General features: G+C 45.3%; 1 protein-coding gene across 1 annotated transcript in view; it reads left to right on the top strand.

The window, feature by feature from the left end:
* Positions 1-16,812, top strand: part of GLUD1 (glutamate dehydrogenase 1) — a 501,976-nt gene that overhangs the window by 152,846 nt on the left and 332,318 nt on the right. The window lies entirely within an intron of this gene.

Here is a 16,812-nt window from a genome sequence, read left to right as displayed (position 1 = left end):
CATCTGGTTGGTTGCAATGTCGATTTTAAAAGTTAAGTTAAGTTTTACTGCTCAGCCTTGAGCATACTTCACTCTTCTCTAAACAATTTTCTTTCTAAAGCCATTCATGGGCATCCAATGGACACTGCACCAGCCTATCGAAGGCTGTGACTTATTGCCAGACTCCCTCCAACCCAGCCCAATCAGCCCCCAAAATGCCCAGCCCAAAAGCTTCCCAGAGACACATGAAGGTCCAAGTCGAACCCCACCCTTTTCTCATGATTGTGATGTAATGCAATCCAAATATGAGAATTGACACATTTACCACACTGGCTCCACAAGTCGAAGGCCTTACTTGTAATTGGTTATTCCTCCCCTCTTTCGGCCTTAAGGCACGAACATGATATGTGGATGATTGTGCCACCACTGATCTTGCAAAGGCATGGAACTTGCCTGCCATACAGAAGTTCAACTGCACTGCACCTACATTAATGACACTCTCCCATCCTCTCCTATCTTTCTGAGAGCACCCTAACAGGGTTTGTTGTTGTTTTGTTTATTTTATTTGTATAGCGCTCCAGACCCGTGGATAGATGTGCGCATAAAGAGTTCAGTTACACGAATGAGGTATGCATTATACAGGGTGGGCTGCTTACATTTATTTTCTTCCCCTTTTCTTTCTCCCCCGCCCCATTTTCTTTCTCATTGCTTCAGTTCTGCTCACTCATGACACACCAGTGTACTATTTAGACCTCGTTTTAAAGATTGCCATGTGTGGGGCAGTTCAACCTCTAATTCATGCCTCCCTGAACAAAAATACAAATCGGGACGGGCGCTGATAAAGAAAAAAGATTTCCAGGATGAGCTATGTAAGCTGTAATGCTGAAATATTTTTCAAAGGCTTCATTTCATCCCTGCCTCAGGAAAGTGGAGAAATACATGAAAGTATGCAAATAAATTACTCTGTAAGGTATCAACACAATATATATATTTCTGGGACTTGTGAATGGAAGCTGTACATTCAGGCGCAGTGCTTTCGTCGCTGTCTGTTTAAAGGACCTGCGCACCTGGATAGTGCTGTTATCTACATTTATTTTAAACCGAAGCACTGCTTTTTTTGGTGCTTTGGATGACAAGATGTTGACCTGTTTAAGCAAACACTAGCAGCTCAATGTATGGCGCTTTCTTTTAACTGCGTGCTCCATGCACATGTAGGTTGCAGTGTCCAGCTGCTAACAGGGTGTGCCGAATGTGACATGCACCCAAGGTGCTGTGCCGAACTGCTGGCGCTTAATGCGATGCGCCCAAACACAGTTTACCGCTTGTGAATCTGCTTGGATACACATGGTTTGCATAGGCTACCATTTCATGGTTGTTGCTGATTATTACATCGTGTCTTCAATTTTTTTTCACCGTTAAGGGTGAACGTGGAGTCTGTTTTTTCACTTTATCATAGCTGTCAAGTCTCATGTCAAGATTTCAACTTCAAGAGGATCACTTAAGGCAGTAGCGGTTGACAGATCGCACAGAAGGCACAACATGCCGAAATGCTATGCAGTAGGTACAGTGGGGGGTGGGGAAGCAAAGAGGTTGCACACCTAGTCCCTTTCACTTGGAAAATGTAAGCCCGCTAGTATGTACACACAGGTTTACACTAGTAAGCTTTAACAAAAAATGGAAAACAGGTGGGCACCACCGTTGGTTCGTTTTGTTTGGAGAGACAAGCCGTTTCTTTTGTTATTTCAGATAAATGTGTGCTTTTCTAAGGAGACTACCGGTTTCAAACCAAGCCCAACCACACTCGGGCTTTATAGTAAGAACAACAGTTCAAAAAACAGAGTGGAGACCACCCCGTAGTACCCAGTGCTCACTATTGCTTCCTGCCAGGAAGCTAAATTCATTCCTTTAGATCCGTTATTGATTGGTTTGTTTAGCTTAATTATCTGTTCAGAAAAGCAGTTTAAAAAAAAACAGCTCAAAAAAGCAATTGTAGTCACTACTTTTTCGAATCTTTACTGTTGTGGTTGTGTTTAGATCACACAATCGGTGGATTCACAATTCTACAAATCAATACGCCTCTTGCCAATGCATTTCGGTGCCTAGCACCATCTTCAGGGCTACATGTTAACACCATTCATATCACAAAAATAGAATGTGTGTACATACCCACAGGTAATTCAGTCCCATTGTGTAGTTGGGTGAAAAGGAAGGACAAATTCCAAGGAATTCATTAGTGACCATGGTAACGTAAGCAATGCTTCATTGCAATGTACATCATGTGCTCGTAATCATGCATTTTTACCTTAGCCATTCTTTCGCAATCCTAAACGCCTCCTGTATAAGTACACGTAAGTTGAGTGTCCCTGTCGGGAGAGAGGGATAATCCGCTTTCTACAATTCCCTTATAATCTTCCTCTGTTCGAACAAAATGCCCTGTCATTGCAGTGCGTCTTACCTCCACACTGCTGCTTTACGATCTGCTCGCAAACTGAGTCGCGTGCGTGCGTCCCTGTGCGAGGCTTCCTAACGGCGTTACCATGGAGTTCGTGGCATTGGCCATCGTCCAGGATTGGACGAGGTGGACGTGCCTCCCGTCCCACCCCTACGTGTGAGCGGAGGGGCGGGACAAGGGACCTCCATGGCAACCGCCTGTGTTGGCATGATTGTAAGATTCCATAAATATGCATTACGGTATATTTTTCATTGGTTTCTTCAATCATCATCGGGATGAAGTTATATAGGGTAGCCTCCATGGTTACAGCGACTAATCCCCCGTCCACAACTGGACGGACAAAGCGTGTCTCAAGTCTCACCCTCTTACATGAGAGGGGCAGAGACCTACTGTGTGCTTACTATATGTCATAGCTTGCTGAGAGAATGTCACACGGCATGCAAGCCTGACTGTTTATCGTACATCGCACAAGGGTCACATTGCAATACATATTAATCACAGATTGTATTTAACCCATACTGTTAGGGCCTTACATTCATCGTTATTACATTGTTAGAATAGCCATATACGTAAATGCTCGCTAATGTGTAGCCTCTAAATTCACAAAGCGTATCATCCCTAGGTGATAAAGTAACCACAATTCCCCGAAAAGCATTTTATTTTCAAAAAATTAACTAAAAAAAATCACAGGCTACAAAACCAACATTTACCAAAAACCAACTGTCCACCTCGTCCAATCCTGGACGATGGGCGATGCCACGAACTCCATGGTAACGCCGTTAGGAAGCCTCGCACAGGGACTCGCGCACGGGGACTCATTTTGCGAGCAGATCGTAAAGAAGCATAGTGAAGGTAAGACGCGCTGCAATGACGGCATTTTGTTCGAACAGAGGAAGATTAAAAGTGAATTGTAGAAAGCTGATTATCCCTCTCTCCCGACAGGGACACTCTACTTACGTGTACTTATACAGGAGGCGTTTAGGATTGCGAAAAAACGGCTAAGGTAAAAATGCATGATTACGAGCACATTATGTACATTGCAATGAAGCATTGCTTACGTTACCATGGTCACTAATGAATACATTGGAATTTGTCCTTCCTTTTTACTTTTCACCCAACTACACAATGAGACTGAATTACCTGTGGGTATGTACACTTACATTTTAATTTTGTGATATGAATTGTGTTAAAATGTAGCCCTGAAGATGGTGCTAGGCACCGAAATGCATTGGCAAGAGCCGTATTGATTTGTAGAGGAATTGTGAATCCACTGATTAATTGTGTGATCTAAACACAACCACAACAGTAAAGATTTGAAAAAGAAGTAACTTTTTGAGCTGGTCTTTTGAAACTGCTTTTCTGAACGGATAATTAAGCTAAACACACCAATCAATAACGGATCTAAAGGAATGAATTTAGCTTCCTGGCAGGAAGCAATAGTGAGCACTGGGTACTACGGGGTGGTCTCAACTCTGTTTTTCTAACTGTTACACTACTAAGCTTGCCTGCTTCCTTGCCAATCGTGGACGCACACCATTTAAATTGTGCCCATCGTGCAATACCAGATTTGCTTGGAACGGCATGCACCATGTATGCAAAAATTGTTTTCCAAGGGATCCTGACGACTCGCGATATAAAACTTTTATGCGTTTCTTTTCATCAACATTTTTCATAACCTACAAACTGCATAACAGGCCCCCACTGTTGACCATCCAAACTCCCAATGTGTGCATTTCTTGTCCATTGCTTGCGACTGTATCCTGGAACACTTCCCCTGCTAGGGCCCTTCTGTGATCACAACCCACTACTTGACCTAGAATACAAGTCAGTCTCACATTCACAAGACCCTCCTTCACCGGGCCCGACAATTTCATTTTTCTCGGGCACCATGTTACTTTTGAGTCTTTCTGAAGGCATCTCATCACAAAGTCCCAGTCCGCCACAAATCCCTGATGATTCACCTGTATGGGGTATGTTATCCATTCTATGCAAGCAAAATGCCAAATTTTGCTTATCTATTTGTGCTCCTACGGTGGGTCCCTCGTCTTCCATTTCTGGGCGATTACCAATGCCCCAGAGAGTATTAGTATTGCATAGAGTTTCTTCTGCGCTTTGGAGGGAAGCTCCTCGATTATTCCTCAGAGGCCCAACATAGCCTCGCCTCGGTTACCTAAACCTTTGAGTCGGTCATCTCTTCAACTGCGACTGTTATCGTGACCCAGTACGCTTGAATCTGGGGGCAATTCCACCACACGTGTCTCCATGTCCCTTCTTCTCTATAGCCCCTCCAACATTTATCCTCCCTACTGGGTATATTTTGTTCAGGGCTTTCGGGGGTGAGATGCCACTGGCACATTAGTTTTGTCCAGAATTCCTGTATTTGAATCGCTCTCGTTAGCTTTGGTATGTTGGCCCACAGTAGCTCCCATTCCCCCCTCTATCTGGCGGCCTACGTCCTCTTCCCATAGCCTCTCGTATCGGATGGGTCTTGTTTCCTCATTTTATTTTAGAAATGAGTGCCTACTAGGTTTTTATCTCCCGCGCTTTCTGTGATCAGGCTCTGAAATGGTGTTGCATTTAATTGCATTGCAATTTTTACAAAAAGACCAACATTAAGATAAAGGTCCTCTTTCTCCAATTTTCTTGTTTTCCAGCGACCACTTCATTCAGTTTCTTACAGTTCCCATAGGGTGGTTTCTGGTCTACGGTTTACTTAGATGACAGGCAGTTATTAGTGGGTAGACTTTCGGGTTAAAATTAACTACTCCAATCACCCATGACGTGGAAATGCCACTCATCAGTGCAGTCCATCGTTGGCGGTCATCCAGTGTTTGTAGAGAACGAAAGAGAGGTGTTAGAAATTGATGGCGCTCTGCAGTCAGGCCGCAGCAATTGATCATCACATGATACATAGATTCTTTTTCGGACTCGATCTAACAGAATCTGCAACCAATTTATTGGTTCGTCCCTTTTATAGTCTTCATTGTCTTCATTTCGTAAGTTAGAATTAAGTTGAGGCGAATTCTCAAACGTGTCCGTGAAACGCCGATCAGGGAATTTAAGAAGATATGGCATCAGTTAATTTCACTTCCGGGCAAGATATGGTATCTTTCCAACCAGTTTGGAAGCGCTCGCCTTCTCCAAGGTTCGGATCCAATTGGCACGGAGGAGTTTTTCCTTTCACCTGCATGGGCTTTGAGATAAGTTCTTCTTCGAGCAGCACAAGTCTGCCAAAAGTTTAAGATGAGACGCCCAGTAGTACAAACTTAGAGGGATCAGGAACAAACCATCTGTATTTATTAGATCCAGCACCTTTGGACAGCTAGGTAGCATTGTTTTACGATAGAGATAGCCTTTTCCATTCCACTGCTGCTTCAAGTGATGATAATGATAGTTGCGCAGGACATCAATCTGGACTGAACCTGGAAGGTTTAGTGTTTTTTCCAGATAATTGATTCTAGACGCCCCCAGATCTCCTCGGGAATACCCAGAATTCCATCAGAACCATATGTTAAGGAAGGAACTATCTTTCCCTTCTAATAAGTTATGGCTGCTGCCAAAGAAAATCGTCCAAACTTTGCGTCCATGATATTAACTTGGCTCGCCAGTTGTTTTGCTTTAGTTTGCAGGTCTTCCAGAAACAGTCTCTACCAAGCTGTTGTTTGTGGTAGTTCCCAGCTATTTAAAGGTCTCCACTTTTTTGAGATCAGATTGGAACCCACATGCCATATAAAAGGTTCGATCTTCTGGGTCCCTCGTTTAAATTGCATGATCATTGTCTTGGCTTGATTTATTTCAAGGTGGTTCAAGGCGGTGTATCTCTGCAGGCTTTCCAACTGCCTTTGTAGGCCAATTCTTGTTTGATCCATTAATATAAGATCATCCGCGTAGCCCAAACGGGTCACTTTCTCGCCACCTATTGAGGGAGGGAATGGTCTCAAATTTGGCTCAAAGTATTGGATGTGTGAAGTGAAAAAGTTGTATACTGCCGGTGCCAAGGGGCAACCCTGCTTCACCCCCCGATATGTCGGGATTAGGTATGTCAAGAGCCCTGCTTGATTCAGCCAGACCTGAATTTTAGTTTCCGAATGGAGTGCTTTTAGGGGGCCTATTATGTTTTCTGGGCATCCCAGGACTGCATGTTGGTCAAGAGGAGTTGACGATCGACTGTCGAAGGCTTGAACGAGGTCCATGAACGCTATAAAAACTTCACTTTTATTGAAGTGCGCCTTGTGTTTCAAAATGCTTAAGATGTTTGCAGAGGTTCCCATGGTTTTAACGAATCCCGTCTCGAAAGGGTCAATTGCGTTGATCGTGTCCAGGCCACATATTTTTCCAAAAGGAAAGTTCTGAAGGTTTTACCGATTACATCCAGCAGCGCTATCGGTCTAAAGTTATTCGGGTCAGACTTGTCCCCTTTTTGAAAGATTGGGACTATCACTGCTAGCTTCCAAGAGGCTGGGATTGATTTTCCTTTCGAGATATCACAAAAGATGGCTTGGATAAAGGCCGACCATTCCTTTGGATGTTCTTTTAGGATGGCATTTGTCAATCCGTCTGGGCCAGGTGCCCTTGATCTGTTAAGCTTTTTTTTTTTCTATAATGTCAGGCGCACCATAATCGCAGTTCCATGTTAGGGATGTTTCCGGTGGTTCTCCAGATCCATTATGATGGTATGGGTCATTAAAAAGGGATGACAAATGAGATATTCAAGTCCTCTCGTTTACACTGTTTGAAGTTACCTCGGAGTTTGTCTTCAAGGCACCTTTGATCAGTGCCCAAAAATCTTGGGGATTTTTTGTTGCGGAGGGTTCTCAACATTTGTTCAGCATCTTGTTTTAGTAGCATATATTTGTGTTGTGCTACCCAAGATTTATAGGATTTGATGGAGAAAACCGCCTTAAATTTGAAATCCGGGTTGGAAGATTTTGCGGCCTACCGTTTAATAAGCCTCAAGGCCCTTTTTTTCTTGTGTACTTTGAGGTCAAAAGTGTGACGTTCCGTGGAGATTTTCTTGTTTGAAGAGCCACGGCTGAATGGAAGAAGCAGCAGTCTGTAATCAATGGCTTTTGAGGGACTGTGTCTGGATTTCGTGCTTCATAATACTTTTTAGTAAGCGCTGTTATATCATCTGGATTTAATCGTAGTCTATTTCCAGCATTGTTAGATTTTAAGCCCACCGTCCTGGTGGAAAGCCAGGCCGTGTTTACCTGAGGGAGCCCTAGTTCTACAATGTTGTGGTCACTGTTTAGTGTCCTTCTGATGTTAATGCCTGAAATTAGTTCAAAGATGTCAGGCGTAACGAAGATGTGATCCAAGTCTCCAAATTGGGAATCCCTTTCCCATGTAGGGATGTTTGAATGATCGAGACCTTCCTTTTTCTTTTTTTTGACTTAAGTAGACCTCTAGCCTTCGTAAAGCTAGACCTTTTTAAGTCCTCTTGAGACAGCCACGTTGGTAGCTTTTTGGAGCTTTGGTCCTTTGGTTGCCGTTTCAAGTACAATGTTTAAATCTCCACAGATTATAATAGTCTTATCTCGTTTTTTGCCTGGGCTTTGTCCAATATTGCCGTAACCAGGTCAATAAATTTGCCATCTGAAATTGCTGACTGGTTCCAATAACAAGTTACTATTAGCAAATTACTGTGTCTGCTAATCTTGTTAGTCGGTTGTTGTTTGCCATTCCACTATGGCCCACAAGCAGGACAGGTCTGAATAGGTGGTTTTGGTGATATGCATGCCCACTCCTGTTCTTATAGCTATCAAGAGGCCTGAGTAGGGGTGTCCCTTGTCGCCCTTTGCTGCATCAGCTGTAATCATATCATAGCTGTCTAGGTGTGGACGGTGGATCAGCCAAGTCTCTTGTAAACGGAGTATATCGTAGTCACCCAGGTTTACGTCGCTAGGAGAGATGTAAAATGATCACGTCTGGTGTTCCAGCAAGCCAACCTTAGTGGTTTCTCTTTTAATTTGTTCAGCATGGCAGATGGATTCCTGTTTCCACGGTGGTTTAGGCCGGACTCCTTTTGCCGGATGGTTGCCACGTACTGAGTGGCTATGCTTTCCCCTTACAAAGTGCATCCTGGATCCACGACCAGTTGCCAGCTGGTAATTCGTGAGGCTTTTTCGACCCAACACCCTGCCATCTAGGGGCAAATTCTCTTGAGTCACAATTCTCTTAATGTCCGGGCGGGGACCAGACGGCTTTATTCCAGTGTTCAGTGAGTCGAGGTAAGTCTGTGATTTTGACACCATCGAGGGCTAGTTTTTTCCCCCGAGGTTGAAAGCCCAGACTCCTCCAGTGGTTGATGACTGAACACGTTGTCCGATTGTTAAACGTTCACTTATTGGTTTTGGAGATCTTGTTTGTTCGATCGAAGTTAAATAAATCCCAGGATTTGAAGGTTTCCTGTCTCGTTAGCCAGCATTGAACAAACCCATTGTGATGGAATGTGCAGGAAAACGGAATCGGTTCTATGTTTGATACCGAATTCTGCGATTTTGATGTCTTCAGACCTTGAACATCGCAGGTTTGGAATGCTATGCAAGATCTGAACGATTGTTCTGCGATTCAAAATCAGGTTCTTACTCTTGTAAAGGACCCGTTTCCTCTCAGATCGGTTCTCTGGTGGCTGTCCTTTCGAAGGTTACGATTGCCTCCATGCGATCGTCTTGGAGGGGTGGGGCTTCTTGAGCCAGTGTTGGAAGGATGGTGTCTCAGTGCTGGCTTTACTTTGTTTAGTAATAGGAAGGTCTAGGTTTCACTTAGGAAGGTGTGGATGAGCGAGGATTGGCCGCTCCTTTTGCAGCCCCCTTTCACCCCCTTCCTCCCCTACACGTGATTTTAAACCTATATTTCGGATTGTCCTTTGGGGTTCTCGGGCCCTGTGAGGATTTAGGGGCGACAATTCTTGGTTTTTCGTTAAAATTCCTTTTTTCTGATAGTGTCAAGAATTCTGGTGAAAGTGGCGTACCTGGAGCTACCGTTCCCCTATCTACAGTTTTTGGGTCATCTTGGTCAGGCCTTTTGCCTAAAGTTGAATCAAAGGGGGCCATGATTTTGTCGTCTTCCACTGTGGTTCGAAGTTGCGAAAGATTGATCAATCCGTGAAGGTCTCTGATGAATCGCTAATGTGTCTACATAGATCATACTAGAGTCATTGTCTTCACGGAAGGTTCCGAGTGGGAGCCGGGGAGCAATAACCAAGGGTCTGTCAATCGCCCTGTTGGCTAGACTGTCATGGGAGGTTAGGGAATCTGCGTCTTTTGGTCCCAGACCAGAAGTGGTCTGGATGTCATTTGAATGAATTGCAAAATTGGAGTCTAGATTGTCAGGCTTGGCGTTTCTTTTCTCAAAAATCTGATAGTCTTTGATTCTTTGCTCATCACCACTGTTCACAAATGACACGGTCCTAAGTTGCTGCCCAGGAGGTGAATGCTGTAATTGATCTGCCGTTTCAAAACTACACAACCATTACTAATTCCTCTTGTTTGAAGGTCGACAGCATTAGGCCGATTTCCCCTTAAAGGCTTAGTTTTTTCCTGGTCCTGAGGTTGGGATAAATTTGTAAAGCCAACTGTTTTTGTTGAAGCATGTCTCTTGTAAAGTCAACTTGGGGAGACGTAGTTGAATTTAGAGCTGCCACAAAGGTGTTTACAGGTTGAGCTGACTGGGGGGCACTTATCGATTGGCAGCCCACATCCGAAAAGGCAAGCTTGGTTTTTTGGGGCAGGAGACGGTTTCTCTAAAGCTGTGACGAATCCTTCCAAGAAAATTAATTTAGTGTGCATCATGGCGATCAAAGATGTATGGTCTCTCAAGGTGTCATTTATACCTTCGTATAGTTTTCCGAAGGGGGCAAGAGCAATAGTAATGGTAGACATAAGTGACATCAGGTCCGGTTTCTTAGGGGTGGTGTTACACTTTTGGTCCAAGAGGCTCTCCTGACTTCTCTCGGGACGAGGAGAATGGAGTGTCAGCTCACTTCTTCTAAATTAGGCAATGTGCAGGATGGTACAGGACAATGGCTGCTCCTCTTTGGTGTGGGCACCATCGGTGTCACAATGCCCACCGGTAAGTTGTTGGAAGAATCTTTCGCCCTCTCCTGAACTGAGAGACCCTTTTTCTTTAGCACGCTAGGCCTGGCAGGAGACAAAAGATGCAAGCTCTGTTCCAGGACATTAAGTGCTGTCCGTTTTTCTTTTTATTTAAATTCACTGGGCTCAAGATTTCCTGGTCGAAAACATGCAAGTCAGAATTTTTCTCCAATAACACTACTGGGGCGAAAACTTCCAGGCCTGCTGTAAATGAGGCTTTTTGGGGGAGTAGGACCACTTTGTTCATTGTCTTAGATGTGCCCTCCAGAAGCTCCACGTCTGAGAGGTCATGAACGGAAGTGCCTATCTGCTCAGTGCCCATTAGTCTTTGTTTAAAAAAAAAGTTGTAAAGTCAGCCGACAGCGATGGTGTCCTTTGATTTTTCTCTAAACTCTCTTTGGAGTATTTTGGAGTGCTTTTTGTTTTGGCGTCGCTTGAAGATTTTAGAAGCAAGTTTTTTCTAATAAGGTTACCTTCGGTGTCTGAGAAAGAAAGAGTTTGATGTTTAGATGTGTCCATATTCAGACACTCTTGCAGATGCCCTTGCAGGGGTTTGTGGCGTAATTTCCTCGGGCCGCTTAGCCGGTCTTCGCACTGCAGAGCTACAGGCACTTTTTGCTGGAGCAACGCAGCCAAGGGCTGCTGCCTTCTCTACTCCTTGGATGCTCTTGTTGGGCGCATCGGCCGCCCGGGTGCCAGAAGGCCCTGGGGACAGCAGGAAGAGGGCTCCCCTTTCCCCGGCGCCCTCGGGTCGATCTTCCCCCGCCTCCCCTCGCCCCCTTGACGGGAGTCTCCTCAGTCGTCTCTGCGCCTCCCTCCGGCGCAGCACTGCCCCCACCAGCCTCCGGACCAGGACGGAGACTGGGGCAAACGCCACCATGGGAGGCCGGGCTCGCCACCACCGAAGTTGCCACCTGGCCGCCCCCCAGACAGTAAGTGAGCCTCATTTTGCAAGGGTCGTTTATCAAGGGGGTATGCGTGAATTTGAACAGATATTATGTTAGAGGATATTCACGGCGTCCTGCATTTCGATGGGTGCTGGGAGGGCAGCGGCCGTTCTGTTTGCTGGCGGTGCATGGGTGATATTACAAATACGGGGTCCGGTGAGTTCAAAGGATCCCAATGGATATGGATGTATGGACAAGTGCAGTGTCCGGTGCAGTGTCCGGTGCAGGGGCCGAGTCCGATACATCAGAAGCTTCCACGCTTACGTTGCTCAGCTCGTTGTACGAGGTCCCCCAACGATGTTACAACTCCCGGAGACCAGGGGAAAAGGTACAGGAGTCAACCCACAAGGCAAGAGGGTGGGAGGAGGCTCTGAGGACGTAGGTAGCTGTAGAGGAGATTTGACAAGTCTTACCTCCTCCTCGCGCCGACGGGTGCTTCGCAGCAAGCAATCTTCTTCTGGCATTCCTGGCCCGCTAGGCACAGAGATATTGAGGGGCAAGTCAGTCCTCCGCCTCAGCAGCCCAGCAGGACTGTTACTTTCCGTTACTCTGTGGCCGCTCCGCGGCACGCAGGGTTTTTGAGGCAGCAGTCAGTGGTCCACCCACAGCAGGAAACTGGAGAAACAAAGGAGAGACTCCAAGATAGTCCACTGCAGGACTCTTAAATCTCTGTTACTCCGCTACATTGATCCTTCCCAGCCAGGAAATCCTAAGTGGGCTCCATTCCTGTAGTAATTGTTTGACTTGGGCCAGTAGGGAAGGATCATTTTTCTGGTACAATGAACCAATGTCTTTGGAGATTTTGAGCCCAAGGTACTTTATCATGGTGGGCTCCCAACTATATTGGTAGGCTTCTTTAATCTCCTGCTCTCTTTCGGTAGCGTTCGGTTCATTGCCTCAGACTTGGTAGTATTAATTTTTAACACTGCAATCTCCCTAAACTTTGCCAGTTCTCTTTCCAGTGCCCTGATGGAGGTCTCTGGATCTGTGAGTGTTGGCAACATGTTGTCTGCGAACACGTTATCTTGTGGGGGCTGCCCACCAAACGGAATGCCTGTTATGTCCTCTGTGGCCCTTCTTGTGGACAGGAGGGGTTCTAGAAAGATTGCATGAAGCAGGGGAGAGAGGACAGCCTTGTTTCATGCCGCTAGTTACCTTAATCGACCCTGTTAGTTGCCCATTTATCATTAGCAGGAGAGATGATTAGCTTAGTTGGCCCTTACCATTGACAGTAGTTTCGCCCCAAATCCCATCTTGGTGGCATACACAAACTTCCATTCCACCCAATCAAACGCTTTCTGTTTCTAGTGCAAGGAGAAGCGCTGGTACAATTTTTTTTTTTTTTTTTTTTTTTTTTTTTTTTTTTTTTTTTTTCCCAAGCCTTGCTTGACTTTCCACCAGACTCCCTCCTTCATGCCCAAGGTTCAGTCGGAATTTCATCTCAATGAGCCCTTGGTGTTACCTGTGTGGGTTTTTTTTTTTTTTTTTTTACATTTTTTATTTGTACACCTTCGTCGCCGGCTGAAAGGACTTAGCACTCTCTAGATGTGACTCGAACGCTGAAGTTTTATGTGGCCTGCACAAAGTTTCCGGATGACTTCTTAGCTTTTTGTGAACTTTGGTCCTGTGAACCATGGGAAGGCCTTGTCCAAGGCTTCCATCTGCAGGTGGCTCTCCGGCTGCATCACTCATTGTCACCGGTTGGCAAACCGACCGCTGCCTGGCCTTCCGAGAGTCCAGGGAGAGGAGTCCAGAGTCGGCCACGCAGTGCTACGCAACCTGTTCGTTTGAAGGTGAGCCTGGTGAGGAAGTAAAAGTAATTGCTTCTGTTGAGCCTTGCCACCTCCCGTGGTTGTGTATGTACTGCTATTACTTTATTCATGAGCATGTGAATCCATGCCAGACCCCATGCTGGAGAAGAAACCAGTTACTTAACTGCAGCTGTTGTTCTCCAGCATGGGTCTAGGATGGATTCCCATGCAAACCCTCCCGCCTGCACCTCTGTGGCTCTTCTTTGTCATGCTGCCACTTCACGTGCTACCAAATCTGAAGATGGCTGCCAGAGGAAGGGCTTAGGGAGAGGGCAGTCATTGGCTGGGGCAGTATGACCCAGAGCTCAGTGATTGGTTTATAGGAGAACGACAGTTTATAAATGAAAGTGAAACCGTTTTTTCTTTTACCGAGGATTCTAGGCCTGACTGGGAATATTCATGAGCATGTGAATCCATGCCAGACCCATGCTGGAGAACAATTACAGGTAAGTAACTTGTTCCATTCCTTTAAGAGTACAATTCGTAAAGGGACTGACTAATGTTTTCCCTCCAATCCCGTTTCAAGTCCCACTGTGGGATCTCAATTTGGTGTTGTGATGGGAGCTCCTTTTGAGCCTTTGCACTCTTGTTCTTAAAGAATTCCAACTCTAAAAACCATCTTTTCAATGGTAATTACATCAGCCTGAAGGGTGAGTGAGCGACAGGGTTTATCCTGCAAGCCTCCTAATACTATCTTTTATAAAGACCGAGTGGTACTAAAAGTAAAGCCTACTTTTCGCCCCAAAATTGTGTTTCATCTTACTCGGAAGATAACATTACCATCTTTTTATTATCCTCCACAACCTGGGAAGGAAAGGCTTCACAGGCTTCACCCTAGGCGCGCATTGAGCTTTTACATCTCCAGGTTGGCAAGATTAAGACAGGATGACCAGTTATTTGTGGGCTATTCAGGTCACCTATTGGGACTGGCCATTACCAAGCAAACTATATTCAGATGGATTATACTAACCATATCGGAATGCTACAAACTGGCAGGTAAAGATCCTCTAGAACACCTAAGAGCTCATTCGACCAGGGGCATTGCAACTTTGTCTGCCTTGCAGAGGGGAGTTCCAATGAGGGATATATGTACAGCTACCACATGGTCGTCTGTACACACCTTCACTAAACATTACATCTGCATTTGGAAAAGGAGTGTTGCATTCTGTGCATACACAACCATAAAATATTCATGCCATACTAAATTCTACTCCCTCTTCCAAATTAGGTAAACTGCTTTAGGAGTGTATCAAAGATAAGGAATACGTGGGAGGCCACAGTCCATTAGAAGAACAATTTATCACTTGTAACGTTCTTTGAACTGAATGTTCTTCCCACGTTTTCCTTATCGCCCCTCCCAACCTACCCTGCAGTAGAATTACCCTTGCGGTTGCAGTCTATGCTCTCTCGGGGAATAACCCTTGCACACAAGATAAATGCTCCACTCGTAAAAACGGAAATCGGGCCAATAGGCGCTTCACGTGCTAGATATACCTGCGGTGCCGTCAACGTCGAGACGGAGGTATCCGAAGGACATCAACGCACAAATTCCAAAGCAGCAAAGCTGGATATTGGAAATATCAAAGAATAAGGAATAAGTGGAAGGATCATCCAGTTGAAAGAAAGTTACCAGAGGTAAGTAACTTGTTAATCTCATTCTCACTGTAGCATTTCTGTTATAGGGACAACCTTACCCTAAATGGCTGGTGGCAGTGAATCTTTTTACTTATTTGGTGCACTTTTACCACAGGCCTTTTTCACAGCTGTGGTAAAGGCACCCATGGGTGCCCATTTTACCAAAATGGCCCTTGTCCTTTTTTTTGCGATGTTGGTCTTCCTTTTCCTTTCTCTGTCCTTCGGGGCAGGACATTCCTTTGTGTTAGTTTATCTTCGGCGGGAGACCTAGGTCAAGCCCGCTCATGCTCCAGAGTGTCTTTGAAGGCATGAAGTGAGGGAGGAGTCAAACGCTTCAGCCCTTTGTCTTCCAGCCTGACTGCGAGAATCCAGTTCCAACTGAGGTTTGAATGTTGCACGTCGGTTTGATTGGCTGGGCACCTGCATAAAAGTCTGATCTGGAAGCTGAAGAGGTAGTCGACCACTTTACCTGAATTCGAAGTGGAAGAAGAAAGCGCAGCCGAGACTATTTCCAGCGACCGGAGAGCCTTCTGTGTATTCTGCCCTTCATTCCAAGCGATCTGGGTACTCTGAAAACGATGGCCCAGAGCCTGGTTAGATCCACTAGACTCGAACACCTGCATTTTGAGCCATCCCACGACGTGCTGCGACAAATACACCAATACCCTGGGACCTCAAGCCATTGTGCAGTGCACGGTCTTCCGTATCGAGCTGAACCTTCGTTGCCATCCTGCTGGACCTGCAGAGACGTGAATGGAGTCCAAGAAGTCTCCTCACCAGAGTGCTAGTCCTTGCAAGTGAGGAGAATCTGACCAGTGATGCTGTCTTCTGGCGCCTGAAAAGGGCCCCTAAACCGCAGCCACATCCAGTCGCGCAGAAACTCTTGCCTGGATCCTTCCCTATTGATCCCTGCTGCAAAATCCCATCCAGTGTCCGGCCTTTATGACAAGGAATTCATCGACCAGGATTTGCAGCCAAAAACTTGAAGTCTTGCCCACTGGGCTGTGCTGAGGTACTGTGTTGGCTGGGGTATTTACTTAGCTTACGCTTTTGTGATTCCTGTGTAGCTTTGGGGTGTTTTCTGATATTCCTCTCATCCAGTTCACCCAGGCCCACTACTGGAATCCTCTGAGGGTGTCCAGTCCCTGCACCCTAACTAGCTTTAAAGTGTACTACTTGTTGGAACAGTCTTCCACAGGAACTCTGACTTTTGCCTGCAACAGAACCCTATCTCACCATGCCTACAGCTGGCATCTAGACCACTAGGCTCCCTCTTCTGCCTCTGAGTGAATTCATACAATAGACAATAGGAGGACTGTATAAGGAAATGTTTTGGTCTTGAAGCAAGTGTTTAAACGTTACTTGTGAAAGAGTTAGTTGGTAACTGCAACTCCTTGAATGTGTGTTGTGCAATTCTGAAGTATATGTAAGGTTAGTTACTCACCTGTGAACTGGTTATGCCTCTTTCCCAGAAGTAATGCTGTTAGCTTCACTATGTCTTTCAGAGAATAGGTGTATAAGTTTCCCAACTGGGTCTTTCTTCCCCTAACCTGCTTGTTAACCTGTTTAGAATATGTCTGCCTGAGGTTTTACCTCCCAATAACATTGATTCATTTATAAAGTCTAACATTGGGGGTTGCTTTCCCTGGTCTGTTTTATACAAATGCTAAAACAGGCTTTCGTCTATAGTTGCTAATAGCTCAATTAAAAAGTATAAAGGTTTTATTTACCTTGTTAGCTGTGTGCCATCCTAAAATAAGTTAGTTATTGATTACCTCAGTCTGTGTTCCACTGATCTAAAAAGCAACTGTAATAGTATATTACAACATACGGTTTTACCTGCCTATAATAGCGGTGTGCCATTCTTGATGAGTTATTTGAAAAGTGCGCTT

The sequence above is a fragment of the Ambystoma mexicanum genome, chromosome 8, assembly GCF_040938575.1.
Source record: "Ambystoma mexicanum isolate Mex_15411 chromosome 8, UKY_AmexF1_1, whole genome shotgun sequence".
Taxonomy (NCBI): Eukaryota; Metazoa; Chordata; class Amphibia; order Caudata; family Ambystomatidae; genus Ambystoma; species Ambystoma mexicanum.
This window is presented reverse-complemented; position numbering and strand designations above follow the sequence as displayed.